The sequence below is a fragment of the Phocoena sinus genome, chromosome 9, assembly GCF_008692025.1.
Source record: "Phocoena sinus isolate mPhoSin1 chromosome 9, mPhoSin1.pri, whole genome shotgun sequence".
In the NCBI taxonomy this organism is placed as follows: domain Eukaryota; kingdom Metazoa; phylum Chordata; class Mammalia; order Artiodactyla; family Phocoenidae; genus Phocoena; species Phocoena sinus.
Genome location: NC_045771.1, coordinates 39,990,450 through 40,017,120, shown reverse-complemented (window position 1 = coordinate 40,017,120; position 26,671 = coordinate 39,990,450). Strand labels below are relative to the sequence as shown.

General features: G+C 37.5%; 1 long non-coding RNA gene across 2 annotated transcripts in view; it reads left to right on the top strand.

Annotated features, from left to right (window-relative positions):
* LOC116759631 overlaps positions 1 to 26,671 on the top strand; it is a 280,299-nt gene that overhangs the window by 72,067 nt on the left and 181,561 nt on the right. For both annotated transcript variants that reach the window (XR_004351517.1, XR_004351518.1), the window contains exons 4-5: positions 3,052 to 3,126; positions 9,721 to 9,777. This is a non-coding gene — a long non-coding RNA (uncharacterized LOC116759631). The remainder of the gene's footprint in view (positions 1 to 3,051; positions 3,127 to 9,720; positions 9,778 to 26,671) is intronic.

Sequence of the window (26,671 nt, the reverse complement as noted above, 5' to 3'; positions counted from 1 at the left end):
TCTTTGTTCGCACAGCTGCTGGGGTTCAGCTTTGGATTTGGCCCCGCCTCTGCGTGTACGTCCCCAGAGGGCGTCTCTTCATCGCTCAGACAGTACAGGGTTAAAGGAGCCGCTGATTCGGAGGCTCTGGCTCACTCAGGCCGTGGGGAGGGAGGGGCACGGAGTGCGGGGCGGGCCTGCGGCAGCAGAGGCCGGCGTGACGTTGCACCAGCGTAAGGCGCGCTGTGCGTTCTCCCAGGGGAGTTATTCCAGCATCCCGGGACCCTGGCAGTGGCGGGCTGCACAGGCTCCCCGGAAAGGGGGTGTGGATAGTGACCTATGCTCGCACACAGGCTTCTTGGTGGCGGCAACAACAGCCTTACCGTCTCATGCCCGTCTCTGGGGTCCGTGCTTTTAGCCGCGGCTCGCGCCCGTCTCTGGAGCTCCTTTTAAGCAGCGCTCTTAATCCCCTCTCCTCGCGCACCAGGAAACAAAGAGGGAAGAAAAAGTCTCTTGCCTGTTTGGCAGGTCCAGGCTTTTCCCCGGACTCCCTCCCGGCTAGCCGTGGCGCACCAACCTCCTGCAGGCTGTGTTCACGCCGCCAACCCCAGTCCTTTCCCTGTGCTCCAACCGAACTCAGCTCCCTGCCGCGCCCGCCCCGGCGGGTGAGCAGACAAGCCTCTCAGGCTGGTGAGTGCCGGTCGGCCCTGATCCTCTGTGCGGCAATCTCTCCACTTCGCCCTCCGCACCCCTGTTGCTGTGTTCTCTTCCGGGGCTCCGAAGCTTTCCCCCTCCGCCACCGGCAGTCTCCGCCTGCGAAGGGGCTTCTAGTGTGTGGAAACGTTTCCTCCTTCACAGCTCCCTCCCACCGGTGCAGGTCCTGTCCCTATCCTTTTGTCTCTGTTTATTCTTTTTTCTTTTGCCCTACCCAGGTATGGGGTGGGGGGTTCTTGCCTTTTGGGAGGTCTGAGGTCTTCTGCCAGCGTTCAGTAGGTGTTCTGTAGGAGTTGTTCCACGTGTAGATGTATTTCTGGTGTATCTGTGGGGAGGAGGGTGATCTCAGCGTCTTTCTCTTCCGCCATCTTCCCGGAAGGCTAATCTGTCTTTTGATCTGGGTTTTGTTTTTGTTGTTTTTTGTTTTGGTTTTGGTGATGGGGTGTGAGTGGGGTGCAAAGGCTGCCAGAGGTTTTGAAGATATTTGGGTGAAGGCCACACATGCACGCTGTGGAGGAAACTACAGCAGGGGGCCTGCATTATAAAGTCCAGCAGTGAAGGCCATGCAAGGATGCTTCTCTTCTCTGTGTTGCCAGTACTCTTGCTCTCCTTGTGTTTCAGAAGGTAGCTGTCTGGAATTCAGGTCCCTAAGTTCAGATAAGGAGAGTTTGTGTAGTGTGAGTTTGGATAGGTAGCAGTACTTGCATAGCATTTTTCAAAATTCTCCACTATGTGAGATATAATTTAGACACAATATAATTCAAAAATTGGCAAAAGCCTAAGAACATTTGCATCACCCAGTTCCATGTCCCCATTTACAGTTCATCCTCTCCTCCATCCACGGAACAGTCAACCACTGACCTTTCCATCTTTATAGTTTTGCGTTGTGTAGAATTTTACATAAATTGGTATCATACAGTATCTACTTTTTGGTGATTCTGACTTTTCATTTAGTATAATGCTTTTAAGATTCATCTATGCAAAAAATCATGTATTTATGTGAATATCAGTAGTTTGTTACTTTTGATTGCTTATCCTATTATATTTGGTCTGTCACCCATTGTTTACCCACTCACCAGTTCATAAGGATTGGATTTTTTTTCAGTTTTATCCTATTATGAATAAAGCTGCTACGACCATTCAAATATAACTTTTTTGTGTAGGGAGATGTTTCTGTTTCTCCCAGGAGTGCAAAAGCTGGGTTGTATGTTGAGTGCATGTTTATAAGACACTGCCAAACTGCTTTCCAACATGGCTATACCAGTTTGCATTCCTGCCAGCAATGTATAAGAGTTCCACTTGCTGTACATTCTTTCTAAAACTTCGTCTTTTTATTCTTTTAAGTATTTTAAATTGTTTGTAATGGTATCTCATTGTGATTTTAATTTTCATTTCTCTAATGATAAATGATGTGGAGCACAGTTTCATGTGCTTATTTGCCACATATAAGTATATGCTTTTACTTTGCTGAAGTGTCTATTCACATATTTTGTCCAATTTTTGAAATAGTTTTAGTTCTTATATTTGTCTGTGATCCAATTTGAGTTAATCTTTGCATATGTTGTGAGTTAAGAGGCTAGATTTATCTTTTCATATGTAGTTATACACTGGTATGAGTATCATTTGTTGAAAAGACTATTCTTTATTCATTGGGTTCTTGGGCATCTTTGTTAAAACTGAATTTACCATGAATGTAAGAATTAATTTCTGGATTCTCAGTTCTATTCCATTGATCTATGTGTTTCTTCTCTTGCTAGAACCACAATTCTTGATTGTAATAGCTTTATAATAATTTTGAAACTGGGCAGTATAAGTGCTACAGTTTATTTCAATATTATTTTGGCTATTCTGGATTACTCATCTTTTCATGTATATTTTAGAATCAGCTTGCCAGTTTCTGCACAGAAGCCTGCTGTAATTTTGAAAGGGTTTGCAATAAATTTGTATATCAATTTGGGGAGAATTGCCATTTTAATTTATTCTTCTGATCAGGGGATATACTGTATCTCTATGTTGGTCTTTTAAAATTTCTTTCAACAATGTTCTATAGTTTTCAGTGTACAGTCCTTCCCCGTATTTTGTTAAAGTTATCTCTAAGTAGTATATAATTTTGATGTAATTAGTAAAATAGTATTTTTGTTTTCAATTCCCAATTTTGTTGTTAGTATTTAGAAATAAATGTTCATACTGACCTTGAATATTTGATGTCCCTAAACTTATTACTTTATAGTTTTTTTGCACATCCCTTATAATTTATTTCATGTAAGATCATATTTATCTCTGAATTAAGACAGTTTCATTTTTTCCTTTCTGATATTTATGATTTTTCTTCCCCTTCCCTTTTTTCCCTTATTGCAGGGTCTAGGACCTCTATTATTAAGATGAATACAAGTGGTGAGAGCAGATATCCCTGCCTTGTTCATGAAGTTATAGGTAAGCATTCAGTGTTTCAACATTAAATATAATGTTAGCATTGGGTTTTCATAGATGTTCTTGCTTGGTTTGGGAAAGTTCCCTTCTATTATTAGATTGGTGAGAGATTTTATAATCAGGAATGGATGTTGGGTTTTGGTAAATGCTTTTTCTACAGTTATTGAAAACATTGTGTTTTTTTCTTTTTTAGTCTGAAAATACAGTGGATCATATTCATTGCTATTTGAATGCTATACTAACCTGTATTCTGAGATAAATCTGATATGGTCATGTTGCATAATATTTTTTTTTTTTTTTTTTTTTTTTTTTTTTTTTTCTTTACGCGGGCCTCTCACTGTTGTGGCCTCTCCCGTTGCAGAGCACAGGCTCTGGACGCGCAGGCTCAGCGGCCATGGCTCACGGGCCCAGCCGCTCCGCGGCATGTGGGATCCTCCCGGACCGGGGAACGAACCCGTGTCCCCTGCATCGGCAGGCGGACTCTCAACCACTGCGCCACCAGGGAAGCCCGCATAATATTTTTAATATGTTGTTAAATTTAATTTGCCAACATTTGGTTATGAAATTTTCTACCTATGTTCATGAGGGATATCTATCTATAGCTTTCTTTTTTTTTTTTTTTTTTTTTTTTAAACATCTTTATTGGGGTATAATTGCTTTACAATGGTGTGTTAGTTTCTGCTTTACAACAAAGTGAATCAGCTATACATATACATATGTTCCCATATGTCTTCACTCTTGCGTCTCCCTCCCTCCCACTCTCCCCATCCCACCCTTCCAGGCTGTCACAAAGCACCGAGCTAATATCCCTGTGCCTTGCGGCTGCTTCCCCCCAGCTATCTACCTTACTATGTTTGTTAGTGTGTATATGTCCATGACTCTCTCTCGCCCTGTCAAAACTCACCCTTCCCCCTCCCCATATCCTTAAGTCCGTTCTCCAGTAGGTCTGCGTCTCTATTCCTATCTTACCCCTAGGTTCTTCATGACATTTTTTTCCCTTAAATTCCATATATATGTGTTAGCATACGGTATTTGTCTTTTTCTTTCTGACTTACTTCACTCTGTATGACAGATTCTAGGTCTATCCATCTCATTACAAATACCTCAATTTCATTTCTTTTTAAGGCTGAGTAATATTCCATTGTGTATATGTGCCACATCTTCTTTATCCATTCATCCGATGATGGGCGCTTAGGTTGTTTCCATGTCCTGGCTATTGTAAATAGAGCTGCAATGAACATTTTGGTACATGACTCTCTTTGAATTTTGGTTTTCTCAGGGTATATTCCAAGTAGTGGGATTGCTGGGTCATATGGTAATTCTATTTGTAGTTTTTTAAGGAACCTCCATACTGTTCTCCACAGTGGCTGAGCCAATTCACATTCCCACCAGCAGTGCAAGAGTGTCCCCTTTTCTCCACACCCTCTCCAGCATTTATTGTTTCTAGATTTTTTGATGATGGCCATTCTGACTGGTGTGAGATGATATCTCATTGTAGTTTTGATTTGCATTTCTCTAATGATTAATGATGTTGAGCATTCTTTCATGTGTTTGTTGGCATTCTGTATATCTTCTTTGGAGAAATGTCTATTTAGGTCTTCTGCCCATTTTTGGATGGGGTTGTTTGTTTTTTTGTTATTGAGCTGCATGAGCTGCTTGTAAATTTTGGAGATTAATCCTTTGTCAGTTGCTTCATTTGCAAATGTTTTCTCCCATTCTGAGGGTTGTCTTTTGGTCTTGGTTATGGTTTCCTTTGCTGTGCAAAAGCTTTGAAGTTTCATTAGGTCCCATTTGTTTATTTTTGTTTTTATTTCCATTACTCTAGGAGGTGGGTCAGAAAGGATCTTGCTGTGATTTATGTCATAGAGTGTTCTTCCTATGTTTTCTTCTAAGAGTTTGATAGTTTCTGGCCTTACATTTAGGTCTTTAATCCATTTTGAGCTTATTTTTGTGTATGGTGTTAGGGAGTGATCTAATCTCATACTTTTACATGTACCTGTCCAGTTTTCCCAGCACCATTTATTGAAGAGGCTGTCCTTTCTCCACTGTACATTCCTGCCTCCTTTATCAAAGATAAGGTGTCCATATGTGCGTGGGTTTATCTCTGGGCTTTCTATCCTGTTCCACTGATCTATCTTTCTGTTTTTGTGCCAGTACCATACTGTCTTGATTACTGTTGCTTTGTAATATAGTCTGAAGTCAGGGAGCCTGATTCCTCCAGCTCCTTTTTTCGTTCTAAAGATTGCTTTGGCTATTCGGGGTCTTTTGTGTTTCCATACAAATTGCGAAATTTTTTGTTCTAGTTCTGTGAAAAATGCCAGTGGTAGTTTGATAGGGATTGCATTGAATCTGTAGATTGCTTTGGGTAGTAGAGTCATTTTCACAATGTTGATTCTTCCCATCCAAGAACATGGTATATCTCTCCATCTATTTGTATCATCTTTAATTTCTTTCATCAGTGTCTTATAATTTTCTGCATACAGGTCTTTCGTATCCTTAGGTAGGTTTATTCCTAGATATTTTATTCTTTTTGTTGCAATGGTAAATGGGAGTGTTTTCTTGATTTCACTTTCAGATTTTTCATCATTAGTATATAGGAATGCCAGAGATTTCTGTGCATTAATTTTGTATCCTGCTACTTTACCAAATTCATTGATTAGCTCTAGTAGTTTTCTGGTAGCATCTTTAGGATTCTCTATGTATAGTATCATGTCATCTGCAAACAGTGACAGCTTTACTTCTTCTTTTCCGATTTGGATTCCTTTTATTTCCTTTTCTTCTCTGATTGCTGTGGCTAAAACTTCCAAAACTATGTTGAATAAGAGTGGTGAGAGTGGGCAACCTTGTCTTGTTCCTGATCTTAGTGGAAATGCTTTCAGTTTTTCACCATTGAGGATGATGTTTGCTGTGGGCTTGTCATATATGGCTTTTATTATGTTTAGGAAAGTTCCCTCTATACCTACTTTCTGGAGGGTTTTTATCATAAATGGGTGTTGAATTTTGTCGAAAGCTTTCTCTGCATCTATTGAGATGATCATATGGTTTTTCTCCTTCACTTTGTTAATATGGTTTATCACATTGATAGATTTGCGTATATTGAAGAATCCTTGCATTCCTGGAATAAACCCCACTTGATCATGGTGTATGATCCTTTTAATGTGCTGTTGGATTCTGTTTGCTAGTATTTTGTTGAGGATTTTTGCATCTATGTTCATCAGTGATATTGGCCTGTAGTTTTCTTTCTTTGTGACATCCTTGTCTGGTTTTGGTATCAAGGTGATGGTGGCTTCGTAGAAGGAATTTGGGAGTGTTCCTCCCTCTGCTATATTTTGGAAGAGTTTGAGAAGGATAGGTGTTAGCTCTTCTCTAAACGTTTGATAGAATTCACCTGTGAAGCCATCTGGTCCTGGGCTTTTGTTTGTTGGAAGGTTTTTAATCACAGTTTCAATTTCAGTGCTTGTGATTGGTCTGTTCATATTTTCTATTTCTTCCTGATTCAGTCTTGGCAGGTTGTGCATTTCTAAGAATTTGTCCATTTCTTCCAGATTGTCCATTTTATTGGCATAGAGTTGCTTGTAGTAATCTCTCATGATTTTTTTTATTTCTGCAGTGTCAGTTGTTACTTCTCCTTTTTCATTTCTAATTCTATTGATTTGAGTCTTCTCCCTTTTTTTCTTGATGAGTCTGGCTAGTGGTTTATCTATTTTGTTTATCTTCTCAAAGAACCAGCTTTTAGTTTTATTGATCTTTGCTATTGTTTCCTTCATTTCTTTTTCATTTATTTCTGATCTGATTTTTATGATTTCTTTCCTTCTGCTAGCTTTGGGGCTTTTTTGTTCTTCTTTCTCTAATTGCTTGAGGTGCAAGGTTAGGTTGTTTATTCGAGATGTTTCCTGCTTCTTAAGGTGGGCTTGTATTGCTATAAACTTCCCCCTTAGAACTGCTTTTGCTGCATCCCATAGGTTTTGGGTCGTTGTGTCTCCATTGTCATTTGTTTCTAGGTATTTTTTTATTTCCTCTTTGATTTCTTCAGTGATCACTTCATTATTAAGTAGTGTATTGTTTAGCCTCCATGTGTTTGTATTTTTTACAGATCTTTTCCTGTAATTGATATCTAGTCTCATGGCGTTGTGGTCGGAAAAGATACTTGATACAATTTCAGTTTTCTTAAATTTACCAAGGCTTGATTTGTGACCCAAGATATGATCTATCCTGGAGAATGTTCCATGAGCACTTGAGAAAAATGTGTATTCTGTTGTTTTTGGATGGAGTGTCCTATAAATATCAATTAAGTCCATCTTGTTTAATGTATCATTTAAAGCTTGTGTTTCCTTATTTATTTTCATTTTGGATGATCTGTCCATGGGTGAAAGTGGGGTGTTAAAGTCCCCTACTATGAATGTGTTACTGTTGATCTCCCCTTTTATGGTTGTTAGTATTTGCCTTATGTATTGAGGTGCTCCTATGTTGGGTGCATAAATATTTACAATTGTTATATCTTCTTCTTGGATCGATCCCTTGATCATTATGTAGTGTCCTTCTTTGTCCCTTTTAATAGTCCTTATTTTAAAGTCTATTTTGTCTGATATGAGAATTGCTACTCCAGCTTTCTTTTGGTTTCCATTTGCATGGAATATCTTTTTCCATCCCCTTACTTTCAGTCTGTATGTGTCTCTAGGTCTGAAGTGGGTCTCTTGTAGACAGCATATATAAGGGTCTTGTTTTTGTATCCATTCAGCCAATCTGTGTCTTTTGGTGGGAGCATTTAGTCCATTTACATTTAAGGTAATTATTGATATGTATGTTCCTATTTCCATTTTATATATTGTTTTGGGTTCGCTACTATAGGTCATTTCCTACTCTTGTGTTTCGTGTCTAGAGAAGTTCCTTTAGCATTTGTTGTAAAGCTGGTTTGGTGGTGCTGAACTCTCTCAGCTTTTGATTGTCTGTAAAGGTTTTAATTTCTCCATCAAATGTGAATGAGATCCTTGCTGGGTAGAGTAGTCTTGGTTTCAGGCTATTCTCCTTCATCACTTTCAGTATGTCCTGCCACTCCCTTCTGGCTTGTAGGGTTTCTGCTGAGAGATCAGCTGTTAACCTTATGGGGATTCCCTTGTGTGTTATTTGTTGTTTTTCCCTTGCTGCTTTTAATATGCTTTCTTTGTATTTAATTTTTGACAGTTTGATTAATATGTGTCTTGGCGTGTTTCTCCTTGTATTTATCCTGTATGGGACCCTCTGTGCTTCCTGGACTTGATTAACTATTTCCTTTCCCATATTAGGGAAGTTTTCAACTATAATCTCTTCAAATATTTTCTCAGTCCCTTTCTTTCTTTCTTCTTCTTCTGGAACCCCTATAATTCGTATGTTGGTGCGTTTCATGTTGTCCCAGAGGTCTCTGAGACTGTCCTCAGTTCTTTTCATTCTTTTTTCTTTATTCTGCTCTGCAGTAGTTATTTCCACTACTTTATCTTCCAGGTCACTTATCCGTTCTTCTGCCTCAGTTATTCTGCTATTGATCCTATCTAGAGTGATTTTAATTTCATTTATTGCATTGTTCATCGTTGCTTGTTTCATCTTTAGTTCTTGTAGGTCCTTGTTAACTGTTTCTTGCATTTTGTCCATTCTACTTCCAAGATTTCGGATCATCCTTACTATCATTATTCTGAATTCTTTTTCAGGTAGATTGCCTATTTCCTCTTCATTTGTTAGGTCTGGTGGGTTTTTATCTTGCTCCTTCATCTGCTGTGTGTTTTTCTGTCTTCTCATTTTGCTTATCTTACTGTGTTTGGGGTCTCCTTTTTGCAGGCTGCAGGTTCGTAGTTCCCGTTGTTTTTGATGTCTGTCTCCAGTGGCTAAGGTTGTTTCAGTGGGTTGTGTAGGCTTCCTGGTGGAGGGGACTAGTGCCTGTGTTGTGCTGGATGAGGCTGGATCTTGTCTCTCTAGTGGGCAGGTTCACGTCTGGTGGTGTGTTTTGGGGTGTCTGTGGCCTTATTATGATTTTAGGCAGCCTCTCTGCTAATGGGTGGGGTTGTGTTCCTGTTTTGCTAGTTGTTTGGCATAGGTTGTCCAGCACTATGGCTTGCTGGTCGTTGAGTGAAGCTGGGTGCTGGTGTTAAGATGGAGGTCTCTGGGATATTTCCACCGTTTAATATTATGTGGAGCTGGGAGGTCTCTTGTTGACCAGTGTCCTGAAGTTGGCTCTCCTACCTCAGAGGCAGAGCCCTGACTCCTGGCTGGAGCACCAAGAGCCTTTCATCCACACAGCTGGCAAACTGGCATGCCCCGCCCTGCGCCGCACCGGAGACCAAGGGTCTGGACGGGTCTCGGCGGCCACCAGCCCTCCTTGAGGAAGGCTGGCGGGGACGCACGGGCCCCAGAATCTAGCGCGCCTATAGCTTTCTTTTTATGTAATGTCTTTTGCTGGCTTTGATGTAAACATAATGCTGGCTTCAAAAAATGAGAGGGATATCTTCCCTCCTTTGTTATTTTCTGAAAGAGTTCTGGTACTATTTGTTTTGTTTTGCTTTGTAACATCCTTTGTAACATCTTTCATTTTCTCTTGCTTTGTAACATTCTTTTCTGCCTTTTCTTCAGTTCTCTTTCAGTGGGAGCTGCCCATACTAGATATTCAGTTTGGTCTTCCTCTCTTAGGTAAGTGAGTGCCTTTAAATGAGGTGCATTTTTCATTTGTTTTCATAATTTTGTGATTCTTTAGAAGCCACTAAGATCAGATTGCTGACATATCTCCTATAGCAGCCAACCAGCATATGGTGGAAAGCAAAGCAGCTTCTTTTTTGGACTAACAGCCAGTAAGTAGGAAATCCAGTTCCTCTTCTGTCTATTCAGCTCACCAGAGTAGCTTGAAATCCACAGCAGGCAGGCAGATGCAGACTCCTAGTTCCTCAAAGACTCCATAGAGGGGCTTGTTTGTTTGTTTGCTTATCCAGGCAACAAGGAGTAGCAAGCACTTTTCTCTGTAGCTGGTCATTTATTCAGTCATTCACAAATATTTAGTGAGTGTCAACTATGTGTCAGACAGTATTCCTAACACATAGGATACAGGAAGAAACAAACAGAAAGAGATATCTGCATTCACAGAGTTTATCAGGGTGATAAAAATAGAAATAGAATAAATTATTAAAACCATATAATATTTTAAAATGTGGAAAATGCAACTTTGAGAAGAAAAATTAGAGAGTATAATAAGGGAGATCTCAAATGCTAGGAGGAGAGGGACAGTTTGCTGTATTGAATTTGCAGTTAGATTTCTTCTTATAAAGAAGAGATTTGAGAAAAGACTTGAAGGAGATGAGAGATTGAGCCAAGAGACTCTCTAGGGAAGAGCGTTCCAGGAGAGGGAACAGCAGGAGCTAAGGCTCCAAGGACAAGACAAGAGCCCTTCTCCGTTCCCTGGCACGAGGGATGAGGTCCAGACCCTGCTCCCCAGGAGATCCAGGTTGTGACAGCATTCCTGGCCTGGTTTTATTACATCCCAGGGGGAGCTGGGAAGAAGAGGGAGTCACAGATATACAAATATAAGCCTTGGCTTATCAGAACTTTTCTACAAAATATGCGTGAGAGTTACTACCGGAGAACCCATACTAGGATATCTAGCTCAGCGTGGCACTTTAAATATTCTGAAACGAGACACAGAGAAAACCAATTAATCTGTCACTGACAGAGATTATTTTATGGTAGGGCAGTCCTGATGACAAATAGCAAAGTACAAGCAAAATGATGATTAGTGTTTGATTTGTTGCAAAAACACCTACACAGAATAGCTACTGCTGCTTCTTTTTTTAAAAAACGTTAAAATAGCCAAACAGAATATCTTATCTAAATGCAAAAATGCATTATTTATGATTGGCTTTCATCTATTTAAAGATTTCAAAATTCAGTGTTCTGCAGTATCCTTAGGATCCATCAAGAACATTAGGAAGTAAGGTAAACCTGAAGGCAGTATCATTTATAGAAGAAATATAACACTGAGACTTTGAATATTAAACAATTTATATACCAGGCATTTTCATTATTGAAAATTTCTTCTTAGTAGCTGATTAATATAATCCAGTACTAGTAGGTTGAATTTTTTTCCCCCTCTTTTGGTAACAAGCTGGAATTATTTGTAAATCTTTCTAATTCAGAATATGGAATAAAAATTAGATTACATCATGAAAAATGCAGTGGTTGATTTGACAGTTATTTTAAAGGTAAACCTGTATTTTTCAATAAATTTCCATGCCTTTGTATATTAAGTATAATTTTTATTTTTTGAGTTTTAAATATACAGGTGTGTGTTTAAACATGTACACAAATGAATTGAACATTTGTATATATTCATGGTAAAGTAACTGACAACACTTCATACCTAAGCTTACTTTGGTTCTCAATAATGATAAGTATTTAAATGTACAAATATGAATCTCCAGGACTATAGTTTTCACATTTGGAAGAGGAATTGTGTTCGGCTTTTTGTATAACATGGTAGAAAAGTTAATTATTTTCTATGGACCTGGGCATATTTATTGTTCACCAAAGATTTAGAGGTTTGTGTGTGTGTCCTTGTGTGTTACCAAGTTCTTCTTGAGCCAGTTAAAAAGGATTTAAGATTCGGACTCAACAGGCCACTTGGATTTAGTAAAGATTTATTTACACAAAGATTCAAGAATCATCACAGGTTCATTTTTAGAAACCAAATTCAAGTAAAGTTGCTTTGATAAAACAGCTGAATGAATCAAACTAAATGAACATTAAAACATGGCACAAAGCTCAATAAAAGTGAGAAACATAACATTTTTTTAAAAACTACAGTTGAGTAAGAAGACAGTAACCCCCAAATTTTAAAAAATACTTTCTAATTTTTTTAGTCCTAGCACTCTTGTATTAGTTTGCTAGTGCTACCACTAAAAAAGTACTACACATTGAGTGGCTTAAACAAGAGACATTTATTGTCTCACAGTTCTGATGGCTAGAAGTCTGGAATCAAGATGTCAGCAGGCTTGGTTCCTCCTGCAGCCTGTTTGTTCTGAGGAAAGTATCTATTGCGGGCCCCTCTTCTTGGCTTGTAGATGGCTATCTTCCCTCTATGCCTGTCTGTATCCATGTCCAAGTTTCCCTCACCAGCCATATTGTATTAGGGACCACCCTAATGACCTCATTTTAACTTGATTACCTCTGTAAAGACTCTATCTCCAAATAAGGTCACGGTCTGAGGTACTGGGGTTTAGGACTGCGGCATACCTTTTTTTGAGGGCACACAATTCAACCCATAACAACTGTCTTGGGAAATGAAAATAAAACATTAAAGTATTAATATTGTCTGCTGTTACAAAGTACAAAAGTCTTGAAGTTAGCTATTAGCTTGAAGTAGCATTGTCACTAATTTTGATAGCAGTAGATGGTTCCCTCACATAAAGCTATAACTACCTTTGTCTAGTTGGTTTATTTGCTTCTTTTGACAGCCTCACTATCCAAATCACTTATGCTCATTTAGAGCTGAGACAGAACACATATGATTAGATGGAGAAAATCCACTCCAATAATTAGAAAAGATTATGTCAAATAACTGTTTCTGCCTCAGGGACACAGGGAAAAACTTGTCTCCTTATTAGAACAGAGTGCCAGGCTTTGCATATTTCTGAAGCTTGCTTCAGTTTGAAGTCTTTCAAGATGAATTAGCAGCTATAAAATTCATAAATTGAAAATCAGGAGATCATTTGTTTTTCCTGTTGGCATTCATCTTTCTCATTACTATAAAAAGGAATTTGTTTTTATTTACCTTATGCTGTTTTACTACTGCAGCTAAACACAAAATTGGCAGTTACATTATTTATATTCATAAGGTCTTATTCCAGGCATCTTATTTTGCTTTTAGCCTCTAGTTCTTGAGTGTTTTGACTAAGATGGCCTTATTCTTCCTCTCATGACCTCTGACTATAGGTTCATGACCTCCCTTTTCTTAGAGCCTTTACTTTAGAAAACTTGCAGTTGTAAATTCTTTCTCTGCTCTTCTGAGGTGTAAGTCTTTTGCAACCCAGAAATGTGTTTCTCAAGGACCTGGGAGCCATCTTTTTGCAATGCAGTCATCAACAAAGATAGGGCCTCTGTTTCCTAGTTTCTGTGCAAGGGTAGGAGCCTAACAAGTAGCAAACACAAATGGTCCAATCACTGTGGGCAAACTCCTCACCCCCTTCTCAGAGTCCTCCAGTACTTTTTCATTCACTCATCCCAGCAAATCCTTCTGTCTTTTGTTTCAGGGAAGTTGAGTTCAGTCTCTCTCCCCTATTGCAATAGTCTTGAATAGTCTTCCTTGTCAATTATAACAAGTGTCTGGTGCAATTTTCTCCCTAACAGTTTCGTCTGGTCCTTCATTTGGGGGTACTTCTATGGATAATAGAAACTACATGACTATGTACTTGAATTGTACATATTCTGTACTTAAATTAACTGCAATCTTACTATTCATTTTTATGTTAAAGTTTTGAATAAACCTGAAATTATTTAGTGTCACAAATATAATATCTATGACCTACTCAGAAATTCTTTTTTTTTTTTTAACATCTTTTTTGGAGTATAATTGCTTTACAATGGTGTGTTAGTTTCTGCTTTATAACAAAGTGAATCAGTTATACATATACATATGTTCCCATATCTCTTCCCTCTTGCATCTACCTCCCTCCCACTCTCCCTATCCCACCCCTCTAGGTGGTCACAAAGCACCAAGCTGATCTCCCTGTGCTATGTGGCTGCTTCCCACTAGGTATCTATTTTATGTTTAGTAGTGTATATATGTCCATGCCACTCTCTTACTTTGTCCCAGCTTACCCTTCCCCCTCCCCATATCCTCAAGTCCATTCTCTAGTAGGTCTGCATACCGTATGCTAACACATATATATGGAAACTAAAAAAATAAATTTAAAAAAATGGTCATGAAGAACCAAGGGACAAGACGGGAATAAAGATGCAGACCTACTCAGAAATTCTGCTTTAGTTTATTCCATGCAATATTTGGATTGTTTTTGTTTCATTAGAAAGGCAGGGAGATGTTTGATGTCAACTTCAAATATAAAGATTTTTGCTTGTAGAAATCTGGGATTTCTATCCATTTACCATCTAAATATTTCTTGCATTCTCTCTGTCCAATTTCTACAACTACTCATGTACTCAAGGCCTGCATCATCTTCATTTGGGCTAAGTATATTTTACTTGAATCTGTCCTATCTGTCTAAACATACTCAAATCTGTTTTCCACACTGCAAAAAGGTGATCTTCCTAAAATGGAAATCAGCATATGTAACTGGTCGGACAATCACTGCCCTACAAGGTACACTTATGTGAATTAGATAAAGGTCCTCTTCTTCAAGTAAAATAGACTTTAGGTTAGTAGACCACAATCTACACAACTATACTTGGGCTGATCTGGGGAAATGGGAGCTTGGGCAGTTCTCCCTTGCAGGACATGGCCTCCTGGTAAAGGATAGGGAGGGAACAGATAGCTTGTTGGTTGCCATGGGACACCTGGAGAGTTCTGGCTGTTCCCATCTTAATGCATTGGCCAACTATAGCATCACTAATAGCAGAACTGCTGGCTTTAGATGCTTTCTGACATCATGCACGTGAGGTTCACAGTTTCATCCATGAAGTAGTCTTGCTGAAATGATTATAATTAAGACTTACTTTTAGGTCTAACTTCCAGTTTACAGAAAGGACAGACAATGGAGAAAAAACTAAACAGCCTCACAAAGAGCACAAATATAAAACATCAGACATTCTTTTTTTTTTTTTACAAAGACCTTATTTTTATTTATTATTTTTTCTCTTTTTGTAATTTATTTTTATTTTTTTAACATCTTTATTGGAGTATAATTACTTTACATTGTTCTGTTAGTTTCTGCTGTATAACAAAGTGAATCAGCTATATGTATACATGTATCCCCATATCCCTCCCTCTTGCATCTCCCTCCCACCCTCCCTATCCCACCCCTCTAGGTGGTCACAGAGCAACAAGCTGATCTCCCTGTGCTATGCAGCTGCTTCCCACTAGCTATCTATTTTACATTTGGTAGTGTATATATGTCAATGCTACTCTCAGTTGGTCCCAGCTTACCTTTCCCCTCCCTGTGTCCTCAAGTCCATTCTCTGCATCTGCGTCTTTATTCCTGTCCTACCCCTAGGTTCATCAGAACCATTTTTTAAAAAAACAATTCCATATGTATGTGTTAGCATACAGAATTTGTTTTTCTCTTTCTGACTTTCTTCACTCTGTATGACAGTCTCTAGGTCCATCCACCTCACTACAAATAACTCAATTTTGTTTCTTTTTATGGCTGAGTAATATTCCATTGTGTATATGTGCCATATCTTCTTTATCCATTGATCTGTTGATGGACACTTAGGTTGCTTCCATGTCCTGACTGTTGTAAATAGTGCTGCAATGAACATTGTGGTACATGACTCTTTTTGAATTATGGTTTTCTCAGGGTATATGCCCAGTAGTCAGATTGCTGGGTTATATGGTAGTACAATTTTTTGTTTTATAAGGAACCTCCAAACTGTTCTCCATAGTGGCTGTATCAATTTACATTCCCACCAACAGTGCAAGAGGGTTCCCTTTTCCTCACAGCCTTTCCAGCATTTATTGGTCATAGATTTTTTTGTTGATGGCCATTCGGACTGGTGTCAGGTGATACTTCACTGTGGTTTTGATTTGCATTTCTCTAATGATTAGTGATGTTGAGCATCCTTTCATGTGTTTGTTGGCAATCTGTATATATTCTTTGGAGAAATGTCTATTTAGGTCTTCTGCCCTTTTTTGGATTAGGTTGTTCATTTTTTTGATATTGAGCTGCATGAGCTGCTTATATGTCTTGGAGATTAATCCTTTGTTAGGTGCTTTATTTTCAAATATTTTCTCCCATTCTGAGGGTTGTCTTTTCATCTTGTTATGGTTTCCTTTGCTGTGCTAAAGCTTTAAAGTTTCTTTAGGTCCATTTGTTTATTTTATTTTATTATTATTTTTAACAACCATTTGCTTATTTTTGTTTTTATTTCCATTTCTCTAGGAGGTGGGTCAAAAAGGATCTTGCTGTGATTTTATGTCATAGAGTGTTCTGCCTATGTTTTCCTCTAAGAGTTTGATAGTGTCTGGCCTTACATTTAGGTCTTTAATCCATTTTGAGTTTATTTTTGTGTATGGCATTAGGAAGTGTTATAGAATCCAACATCACATTAAAAGGATGATACACCATGATCAAGTGAGGTTTATCCCAGGAATGCAAAGATTTTTCAGTATATTCACATCAATCATTGTGATACACAGTATTAAGAAATTGAAGGAGAAAAAACATTTGATCATCTCAATAGATGCAGAAAAAGCTTTCAACAAAATTCAACACCCATTTATGATAAAAACCCTCCAGAAAGTAGGCATAGAGGGAACTTACCTCAACATAACAAAGGTCTTTTATGACAAACCCACAGCCAACATCATTCTCAGTGGTGAAAAACTGAAACCATTTTCTTTAATATCAGGAACAAGACAAGGCTGCCCACTCTCACCACTATTATTTAACATAGTTTTGGAAGTTTTAGCCACAGCAATCAGAGAAGAAAAAGAAATAAAAGAAATCCAAGTTGGAAAAGAAGAAGTAAAACTGTCACTGTTTGCAGATAACATGATACTATACATAGAGAATCCTAAAGATGCTACCAGAAAACTACTAGAGTTAATCAATGAAGTTGGTAAAGTAACAGGATGCAAAATTAATGCACAGAAATCTCTTGCATTCCTATACACTAATGATGAAAAATCTGAAAGAGAAATTAAGGGAACACTCCCATTTACCATTGCAACAAAAAGAATAAAATACCTAGGAATAAACCTACCTGAGGAGACCAAAGACCTATATGCAGAAAAGTATAAGACACTGATGAAAGAAATTAAAGATGATAGAAACAGATGGAAAGATATACCATGTTCCTGGATTGGAAGAATCAACTTTGTGAAAATGACTGTACTACCCAAAGCAATCTACAGATTCAATGCAATCCCTATCAAACTACCAGTGGCATTTTTCACAGAACTAGAACAAAAATTTCACAATTTGTATGGAAACACAAAAGACCCTAAATAGCCAAAGCAATCCTGAGAAAGAAAAACAGAGCTGGAGGAATCAGGCTCCCTGACTTCAGACTATACTACAGAGCCACAGTAATCAAGACAGTATGGTACTGGCACAAAAACAGAAATATAGATCAATGGAACAGGATAGAATGCCCAGAGATTAAAAACACGCAGCTGTGGTCACCTTATCTTTGATAAGGGAGGCAAGAATATACATTGGAGAAACGACAGCCTCTCTTCAGTAAGTGGTGCTGGGAAAACTGGACAGCTACGTATAAAAGAATGAAATTAGAGCATCAGACATTCTAAAGGATAACTGGTCTTTTATGTTCAACAATGGATGCTATGAAAAAAAAAAGGTAGTCTGTTCTAAATTAAAATGCATTTAAAAGCTAAAACAGCCAAACAGAAGTCATAGCTCATGATTGATTACTGGTTTAAACTAATAAGCTATACTGATTGGGGCTCTTGGGAATATCTGAATATGGGCTGGTAATTAGATGTTATTTTGGGATTATTGTCAGTTTTGTTAAGTAAGGTAGTAGTGTTACCAGTATGTAAGAAAATATACTTATTTGGGGTAAAATATCATAATATAGTTTCAGTTTATTAAAAAAAAACACAAAATGTGTGAAAAAATAACTGAAACCAATATGACAGTGTGTAAGTAGTTGTTAAATTTAAGTGCTCTCTATAGGCATGTAATTATATTGTTCTTTTGACTTTTCTTTAGTTTTGGATTTTTATAGCAAAAAGTTAAATACTACAATATTAAAAAATAGAAAGAATGGACATCTAGTTTTAACTCTGACATGTAAAGAACTTGAAGCTGTCACTTCCATCCTTATAACAAGAAATAGTTGGAAATACTGAAAATCAATGACTTTTGTTGGAGCCATCAGAGAACTTAAGTTTGAAAGGCAAATAGCCTCTCAAGTCTAGACAGACAGGTAATATTCAGAGAGATACAGATGAAATTTGGTTATTGCATCTAAAGCCAGTGAAGCCATAAACTGGTAGCCATAAAATGATAATTTTGGCAAACTTCTGGAGGTTGATTGTGGACTAGCATGACAGTGAGAAACTCCTAGGTTTGTAATCATGGAGTCAGGGCACACTTTCTGGACTTTACCTCCAGGATCCCTACCAGCTTTTCATAAGGAAGACCTGAAAATATTGCTTTATGACACTGGCAAGGAGAATGGAGGAGTAATCATTGAGGAATGATTCTCCTTAACAAAGAACCTTCTCCTTCACAAAGTCTACACCAGGGAAAAGGATTTTGCCAGAGCCTTATCCCAGTAGAAGGGAATCATCCCACTCCAGGCCCTCCAGCTTCCCTGTCTAATATAAGGGAAGGGTTAGGTAATATATAATATAATATATATAATATTATAATATAATATATTGGGAATGTTGCAGCTAGGGAATGGAATAGGAAGCAAAGAGGAAAAAGCTGTATCACTGAAGAAAGCTACAGGTCCACTAAATACTGAGATTTAATCAGAAAATTACAGAATTCTCCCCATGTCCATTTCTCACCAGCACATCAACAAGACTATAGTATAATAACTGAATTACAGCTAGAAGAGTTGTAAGGACCAGACTCTGTTTAAGGAGGAGTTCTTGGGAAACCCAAGGCACAAAGGCATTAGAGGAATTTGAAGCCTCTGGAGCAAACATTAAACACAGCCCAACTCTCAGCCAGATTAACATAAAACCTCACACTAAAGTCCTGTCAATCTTAGTTCCTGTTACCTAATCTATCATGCCTGGGTTTCATCAAAACATAACAAGGCAAAACAAAAGGCAAAATACCCCTCATTCTGAAGAGGTGAAACAATCATCAGATCCAGACTCAGATATGACAAAGATATTATAATTATCAGACAGGGAATTTAAAATAAGTATGATTAATATCCTATAAGAAACATGTAAGAGCAGATGGGTAATTTGAGCAGAGAGATGTATAGTCAAAAAACAATCAAAAGGAAATGCTAGAAATAATAATTAAAAAGAAAACTGTAACAGAAATAAAGAATGCTTTGATGGATATTTCGGTAGATAAATCACACATGACTGCATAAACCACATGACTGAAGAAAGAATCACTGTTAATGTACCTGGTTAATACTCATTCATTTCTCACATGTAGATCAATCATCATTTCCTCAAACATACATCTTTTTCTTAATGTTTTCGTGCCATATTGACTCCCTATCTACGTGGACATCATAAATTATCTTTTAGACATCAGTTTTCTCTAGTAGTCTCTAACCATGGTGCATGCAATATGGATCACTTTGTTATCAATTTCAGTGAGTCAAGACTAACTTAGCTTAATGTCAAACAAATGCTGAAGAATTAAGTCAGTGAGTTGGATATTTTATTTTCCAAAAACCTTAGTAGTCTATATTATAAAGACTAAACATCTGAGATATATCACTTATATTTAATCATTGTTTGGCATCCAGAGATCAATAATTGGACGGTTTTGTAAAACCATGCTAAGTTGTAATAAGTTGAGATGTGGTGTAAAGAATATGAAATTTGATTAGAAAGATGTAAATATTGGATGCACATCTAATTATTTTCCCCAAAGAAATCACCTCTTTGGAGGAGTTATTTTATATGCAAAAACAGCTTAAAATTGTGGACTCAATTCCTTGCCCTGGCTTTGACCTCAGTGTACTTTGGGTGACAGTTCTCCATAGGTCTCTCATGTTTCTGCCTATCTTGTGAGCAGAGACATTGACTATCATTGTCCTGGTCTATATTTTCAAGGACATTTGTATAGTGAAGATCCTTGGAAGATAGAGATACCATCTTCCTCCAGAGCAAAAAGCACATGTAGTTACTTCCCACGATAAAAGATTCAATATCCATAAGCTCAAGAGTTCCTCCCTATAATATAATCCACTGTGCGTGCAAGTGTCACTTGACCTTCTTTGCATTGTCATGTGGGAATTGGGGCTCAGGAACTCAGAGAAATGCTGAGAGTCTGGATATTGCTACTGCTCCAAGTAGTAAACTGTCCTTTGTCTCTGACTTGTCTTCTGATAGCATTTACGTTTACGATCCTATAGCAGGCTGACTTGTTAGCCTGCAAGGAGGATAAAATATCAGGTCCTTTACAATTCTTCACATACAGTGCCTTCAGGTGGAGAGCGTAGGCTGCTTTTTAAGCAACAGTTATTTAATTGGGGCAAGAATGGGTTCTTCTGGAACTATGCATCATGGCTCACCTCAAGAAAGAAGTGATCCCACAGTAACTTAGAACGGTCCTGGTTAGGAATATCGAGCACAGTCTATATGACTTCAGTCAGATGGATAAGAACGGCCTCTCTCTTCCTGTAACTCAGAGCCTGGGGTTGGGGGGGGGCAGGGTAGGAAAACAGTACACTGGGATGTATTTCTAGGATATCTTACTACTATTTTAGTCAATAAGCTAAACATAGATAAATACATTAAATAATTTAAAGTCATTCTGTTGCTCTTTCTACTATAAGAAGAGAAAAATTATACCCTAGTCTTCAAATTAACTCATATCGGGGGGGCAAAAGTGAATAACTTTGTATTTGTTTTCTATTGCTGCATAACAAATTTACCATACTTTCCCAACTTCCAAACTTACCACAAACTTAATAGCTTGAAACCACACCTACTTTCCTGTGTCTTTAGGTCTGAGGTCCCCATTTTCATGTCTGTTGTGAGCTGGGGACTGGCCCTCCTCCTAGAAGTCGTCAGCATTCCTTCTGGTGTGGTCCCTCCGTCTTCAAACCAGCAATGACAGATTGAGTCCTTCTCACATTGTGAATCTCTCTTACGTTTTCTTCTGCTACCAGTGAGAGGAAATGCCATGCTTTTAAATGGCTTACATGGTTGGGTCAGACCCAACCTCCGTATCTGAAAGTCAACCTACTTGGGATTTTAGTTACATCTATAAACTCCTTCCACAGAACTACATAGATTAATGTTTAATTGAATAACCAGGAGAAGGGAATCTTATGGGTAGGGAATCTCTAGAATGTTCCCCACTATAGTCTCTTTGTAATAACCGAATATTTGAAATGGGTGGTGCAATTGTTTTAAGCAACTGGGATTTATAGCTTTATGCTTTCATCCAATGTCCTTTTAAATCTGCTCTGGTGGGTCTCAGAGTTTTTGCCAGGTCCGTTAACCATTCTAAAAGCTTTCACTGAGTAATTAAATACTCAGTGCAGTTTAATGTAATAGCATAATTCTTAACATCCCAGAATTAGTCTTGCTCTTTTCTCCCTGAATAAGGTATATTTTGATATGGAAGCCTGATGTTAGAGGTGGCAGTAGGGAAAATCTGGTTTCTTTTGCATCCCATAATCACTTCCCTTCAACTTCCTGGCTGCTGTTTGTGACTCCTACGGTGACAGGCTAAGGAATAGAAAGAATTAGGGCAGAATGGATGGATCTAGCATGATATGACCATAGTGCTTTCCAGGTTTAACAGATATTTGAAATCGTTTCCTCTTGTGGAGTTTTTATGAGAGACTTAAAGATTCCTCTGGTTAATTCCACTCTCCTTCTATTTGGTTTCTGTACCCACAGAGAAAAACACGAAGACCATCCTGAGTGTGCTCAGTCTGCATTCCTAACGATTGTTCTTATGTGGGCCCTGAGTGCTGCCCAGTCATCATCCAATATGTCCTTAGTCTTTCTGCCCTCTCAGATGAGGTTTTCGTGCATTAGCCTCACTCTTCAACCTCCAACACCTTTGGGGAAAAAAAAGCCATCAGAACGGACACCCCCAGTTCTACATCAGTCTCCTTCTGTGCCCATATGTGCAACCCCTCTCCTGTTACTATGGAGGAGTTTTCCATGCTTCTCTAAGGACACCTTAGTGTGTTCTATATCCCAATGCTCTCACTTCCTCAAAGAGTTCCCTACTCCTCTCTCTCTTTCCTGCATTATCAGTATTTCACTCTTTACTGTATTTTTTACTGGCCTACAAACATGTTTTTCCCCCCATCTTAAAAAAGAAAATCCTTCCCTCTCAGCTACTGCTTACATGACTGGCCCATTTTACGGGAGACACTCCTCAAGATAATTGTGTATAATCACTTTCTGCAAATGAGCTTTTTTTTTTTTTTTACACCATCTGTTGAGCCTCTTTGTAAATCATGTTTTCTCTACCTTCACAATTTGTCCAACATCAAGCCACTTTTCCCCGCTTCCACCACCATCAGTGCCTCGTCATCTCTATCTTTGATTACTGAATGACCTTCTTCCTATTAGGACAATTGGCCTGATACAGTTTATTCTAGACACAATTTGTTCTAAATGTAGTTCATATCATGTCACTTCACTTAAAAGCCTCCAATCATTCTGCCTTTCACTCACAAAGTTCAGAATGGCCCATAAGACCCTACAAGTTCTAGGCTCCTTGTTCCCTTGATCGCACTTTAAACTTCTCTTCGCCTTGTTTCACCTCTCTTGACAATGGTCCCTTTTATGGCCTGGAACAGCTGAAGTCACTCCTGCCTTAGAGTTTTTGCTGTTTACCCTTCTGGAAAGATCTTTCCTGTATTTCCACAACCCCCTTCCTTACTCCTTTAGGTCTTCTTGGTGAGACCTTGCTTGACACTGTATTTAAAGCTTAAAGGACAACAATGTTCTACAGATTCCGTCTTTACGCTCTTTTGTTGGTTTGTGTGTTTATTTTTGAGTTATTATTTTTCCAGCTTTATTGACATATAATTGACATATAACATTGTGTAAGTTTAAGGTGTAAATGTTGATTTGATACATTTACATGCGGCAAAATGATTACCACCATAGCTCTAGCTAACATCTTCATTTTGCTACATAACTACCATTTCCTTTTTTGTGGTGAAAATATTTAAGATCTAGTCTCTTAGCAACTCTCAAGTATATAATACAATATTGTTAACTCTAATTACCATGTTTTACATTAGATTCCCACAACTGATTCATCTTATAATTGGAAGTTTGTACCCTTTGCCCAACATGTCCCCATTTCCCCCAGCCCACAGCCCCTGGTAACCACCATTCTACCCTGTTTCTTTTAGTTCAACTTTTTAAAAGTCCACATATGAGTGATAGCATACAACATTTGTCTTTCTCTGCCTGACTTATTTCACTTAGCATAATGCTCTCAAGGTCCATCCATGTTGTCACAAATGGAAGGATTTCCTTTTCTCTCATGGCTGAATAATATTCATATCATTGAATAATATATATATTGCATCTTCTTTATTCATTATTTTTGATTGTAGCATTTATTACTTTCTAATTTATGATCATATACATTTTAATTTTTTTTTTTGGTCTATATTCCCCAAAAAGCTCTAGAAGGACAGGTAATTTTGTGGGGTTTTTGTCTATTATTATATTCCCAAAAGGGCCTGAAAAAGCGTTGGTAGTCATCTGTCTCTCTCTCTACCTATCTAAATTTGGATAAATTTTCTTTTAAGCACCAGTTAAATTGCATTTTCTAAATTTTGATGCAGTGTGTTATATTGTCATTTAGTTCAAAATATTTAAATTTTTTCTTTGTGAGTTTTCTTTGATCCGTGAATTATTTAGAATTTATTTTTCTTTTTCTAATTATTTGAGGTTTTCTTAGAGATCTCATTGTTTTTAATTACTATATGTATTCTGTTTCAGTCAGACAATATATTCTATATTATTTAATACTTTAAATTTATCAAGACTTTTTTATGGTTTGGAATGTGGTTTATCTTGGACAATGTTCTATGTACAGTCAAAAAGAATGTATATTCTATACTGGATGTGATTTTCTATAAATGTCTTTTAGGCCGTGGTGGATGATAATATTATTTTCTTATTGATGTATCATTAACAATTTTTGGTCAACTTAACAATTAATAAGAAAGAAATGGATAATTGCTTTTATTTTTTAATTTACTTTTTGCTTTTAACATCTTTACTAGAGTATAATTGCTTTACAATGGTCTATTAGTTTCTGCTTTATAACAAAGTGAATCAGCTGTATATATACATATATCCCCATATCTCCTCCCGCTTGCGTCTCCCTCCCACCCTCTCTATCCCACCCCTCTAGGTGGTCACGAAGCACTGAGCTGATCTCCCTGTGCTATGTGGCTGCTTCCCACTAGCTATCTATTTTACATTTGGTAGTATATATAAGTCCATGTCACTCTCTCACTTTGTCCCAGCTGACCCTTGCCCCTCTGCATGTCCTCAAGTCCATTCTCAATGTCTATGTCTTTATTCCTGTCCTGCCACTAGGTTCTTCATCACCATTTTTTTTTTTTTAGACTCCATATATATGTGTTAGCATACAGTATTTGTTTTTCTCTTTCTGACTTACTTCACTCTGTATGACAGACTCTAGGTCCATCCACCTCACTACAAATAACTCAATTTCACTTCTTTTTATGGCTGAGTAATATTCCATTGGATATATGTGCCACATCTTCGTTAACCATTCATCTGCTGATGGACACTTAGCACTATAAAACTCTTAGAGGAAAACATAGGCAGAACACTCTATGACATAAATCACAGCAAGATCCTTTTGACCCACCTCCTAGAGAAATGGAAATAAAAACAAAAATAAACAAATGGGACCTAATGATACTTATTTTTTTAATAGATCTTTATTGGAGTTTAATTGCTTCACAATAACCGTGTTAGTTTCTGTTGCACAACAAAGCGAATCAGCCATATACATACACATGTCCCCATATTCCCTCCCTCTTGTGTCTCCCTCCCATCCTCCCTATCCCACCCCTCTAGGTCATCACACAGCCCCTAGCCGATCTCCCTGTGCTATGCTGCTGCTTCCCACCAGCCAACTATCTTACATTTGGTAGTGAAAAAAAAAAAGTGTTAATTTCTCCAACCATGTTGGCAGCTCTGTCTATCTCTTCCATTAGTTGTATCAATTTTTGCTTCACATTCTCTGAACTTTTGTTATTAAGTACATACACATTTAAAATGGTTAGAACTTTTTGTGAATTCATCCTTTTGTAATTATGTAATATCAATCATTATTCTGATAATACTCCCCGAATTGAAGTTTTTATTCTCTATTTTATATGTATTTTAGACACACTAGCTTTCTCATGGTAAGTATTTACTTTGTACACATTGTTTCCATTCTTTAACTAGCAAACAATCTGTGTCTTTATTTACTTTAGTGTGTACTCTCTTAACTACCTGTAATTAGATCTTGTTTCTTTTTATTATTTTTTTAACATCTTTATTGGAGTGTAATTGCTTTTATAATGTTGTGTTAGTTTCTGCTGCACAGCAGTGAATCAGCTGTATGTATACATATATCTCCATATCCCCTCCCTCTTCCATCTCCCTCCCACCCTCCCCTTGTTTCTTTTTAATTCATTGTGATAATATCTGATTTTTAATTAGATTTTTCTCAATCCACTTAGTTATTGATATGGTTGGGCTATTGTTAAGGCTTTATCATCTTGTTTATTTTATTTCTTTCTTCTGTTCTTTTTTCCTTGGTACTCCTTACTTATTTTAATCAAATATGTTTTAATATTCAGTTCTAACTTTTCTCTTGTATCTGTATCTAATCATCTTTGTGAGTGAGTGAGTGTGTGTGTGTGTGTGTGTGTATTTAGAGGAGTTTCTAGAGAATATAACATGTATCTTTAACTCAGCATTTTATTATATATTAATCATATGCCATTTGATGTATTGTATTGTAACTTACCAATGGTATACTTTCATTTAAACTCTTCGCATCCTATGTGGTATGTTTTTCTTTTATTTTATGAATACATATGCTATATATCCCTCAATACAATGTGACTTTGCTCTAAAATTCAAAGGTCTTTCAAAGAAACTAGTGAAAATAATGAAAGGCCTTTATGTTTAAAATATTTATCATTTTAGTTGCTCTTCAATTCTTGTACATACATGTTTATAAGTGGTTTCATTCTCTTCAAACTGAAGAGCTGGTAGCACACTCTCAGCCTTTGTTAATCTGAAAGTTTCTTTTTTAAATTTTTACTTTTGGAGAATATTTTTGCTGGATAGATTATGTTAAATTGACAGTTTTCCTTCTCCTTTACAGATATATTTCATTGCCTTCTGGCTTCTGTTGTTTCTGGTGAAAAGTTAGCATTTATTCTTATGTTTATTCTTCTGGATTTGGTGTCTTTTTTCCTCTGACTGGTATTAGAATTTTCTTATATCTTACATTTGTATCTTTGGTATTTGGTAGTTGTACATGCCTAAGTATGATTTTGTCTTTTTATCTTGTTTAGGATGTATTGAACCTCTTGGATTTCTGAATTTATATTATTTATCAAGCATAGAAAATGGTTCACACAATAATAAGAAATATGATTGATACTCATACTCGATTTACGAGAAAAAAAATCTACTAGAAAGTAGATTTATAATGCAGAA